Raw genomic sequence first — 2,148 nt, forward strand, 5'->3', positions numbered from 1 at the left:
GGAGCGCAGGCTACATCCCACCGTCTGAACCGGGAGCCCCAGGCAGCCGCAAAGAGGTTGGCACCAGGAAACCTCGCCCCTGTCCATCAGGGAGGCGCGCCGCGGAGCCCTCTGGGGAATGTAGTTCTAAAGCGAACGGGGCTCCGGGAAACGTAGTTCTGCGCGGACACTCCCGCGGCCCGGCCGTGTTTGCCTCGGCGCCTTGGGCCAAAGGGGTAAGGGTGTGGGGGGCGGGGACGGGACGGCGGGGCTGCGGGCTGGCGGTGGCCTCCGCGTCCGACCGGGGCCGCTGAGACCCCGGCGCGGACCGGCTCGGGGCTACGCCGGCGTGCGCACGAACCGGCTCCGGAGCCGGGTGCGGGGAAGGCGCGAGAGGACGGCCCTGTCGCGCAGGCGCCGATTCCGGTCCATGTGGGGGTGCGCCGTGGGGGAGGGGCGTGGGGCGGCAGAGGGGAGGGGCCGCGGGGGCCGCGGGGTGGCCGGGCAGCTGGGAGGCGGGAGGGAGCGCGACGGTGGGGAAACGCCTGGGGGACAGGGGTCTGGAGGGGCGGGTGTGGGCGGCAGTGATGTGGGAAGCAGGAGGGAGATTTGGGGGGCAGGGTAGGGCCTTCCGTGGTGGTGGGAGACGAGGGGCTGTGCGGGGAGACGGTGGGGCTGATGAAGCTGGGGACACTTGGCGGGCGAGGTAGTGGAATGTCTGTGGAAATCAGTAATTCGGGGCCAGGGAGGGGTGAGCGGTTGTGAGGCCGGCGGAGGGAATTAAGTGGATGGTGGGCGCCTCTGGGAGGGGCCTTTGGGGGGACCTTAGCCTCGGGGGCTGGAGGCAGCAGGCCCTGGGAGTGAGGGAGCCCAGAGGCTCCCCTCGGGAGTGAGTGGAGGGCTGTGCGGGGCCGGCGTGTGCCCTGGGGATGTGGGTTCGGGTCTGTGTGCAGCAATAGCTAAGGCTCTAGCCATCCACGATTTGCGTGCCTTTGGCTTGGCGACTGGGCGCGAAGGGATGAACGACGAGGCTCTGTGGGCGCGTGGGGGGCATGTAGAGGGCCCCGAGTGGTTGCACTGAGGATTTCGTCGGCAGGAGGGGCCGCTGGTTGCTGCAGTGTTGGGCTGTACCTGAGCCGTGTGCTCCTGGGAAGATCCCCCCCTCTCTCGGGTTCCGGGAAGCAGCTGGCTGCAAAGAACCCCCTTCCCACATGATGCCCTTGTTTACCCGTGACAAGGCCGTAGGTAAATATGACACAGCCCCTCTCATCTTTCGCCTCATCAATGATTAGCTGAACTGTTTGTTCTCACTGATCAGAACGCTTAGAAACCAAACTTTGGTTCAGCTTCTCTCCTTCCCGCAGTTCCCTGAACTCTGGGCCGTAGGCTTGAGCAGCTTGCAGCCCGCCACTGCGCCCAGAACTGGCCGACCTCCGGTGAGATGTCCTCTCGTCGTCTGCTGTCTGGTCCCCCGCCCTTTGATCCAGCTTCCCCACACTCTGCAGAGATGCTGGGCCTCTTAGGGCCGCAGCGTCCTTCCTCCTCCAGCACCCCTCCCCCCCTCCAAGAATAAATCCTCGGAGTAAAACATTTCTTTGCTACGTCTGCGTTTGGTTTGACTTGACCTTTCGATGGTAGCTTTTTCGGTGGAGGGCAGTGACCGGGGCGGCCCGTGTTTGGGGATCTTGTGGCTGAAGCATCAGGTCGGAGGCCGCGTGTCAGTGGCAGGGGTCTGCACACAGGTTGACAGGCGGCCTGTTGGGGGCTGTGAGGGGGAAGTGGGGGGTGGTAATTGGCGCCATTGGAGGAGCCGGGGGTGTTTGTGCGGAGCTGGGGGCCCTCGCAGGGTGATGAGATCTGGGGGCGTCTGAGTGGTGGGTGAGCACGGCGTGGACTGGAGAGTGGGTATCTGGACGTGAGTGGCTGGCAGCCCCGTGTGATGAGGGCCTGGTTCAGGGGGCGGGTGGTGACGGGCTCTGTGAAGGTGAGTGGGTGGGCACCGCGAGAGGGAGGGGTTGGAGTTCTCTGGGGGTCCTTTGGGACTCAGCATTTGGGGTTCCACTGACTCAGTGTCTAGTCAGTGGATAGACCGTGGAGGTTATCGAGTGGGGTCTGGAGGAGCCAGTGATGGGGTTTCTTGGCCTTGGCATTGAGAAGCCTGTGGATGTC

The 2,148-nt window shown here is 65.2% G+C and overlaps 1 long non-coding RNA gene across 1 annotated transcript; it reads left to right on the top strand.

The window, feature by feature from the left end:
- The first annotated feature begins 265 nt into the window (after positions 1–265).
- LOC307062231 lies at positions 266–1,553 on the top strand. Its single transcript, XR_013811211.1, has 3 exons — positions 266–411; positions 1,076–1,224; positions 1,344–1,553. It is a non-coding gene; the product is annotated as an uncharacterized lncRNA (long non-coding RNA).
- The last annotated feature ends 595 nt before the right edge of the window (positions 1,554–2,148 follow it).

Source organism: Hyperoodon ampullatus (assembly GCF_949752795.1).
Source record: "Hyperoodon ampullatus genome assembly, chromosome: 13".
Classification (NCBI taxonomy): domain Eukaryota; kingdom Metazoa; phylum Chordata; class Mammalia; order Artiodactyla; family Ziphiidae; genus Hyperoodon; species Hyperoodon ampullatus.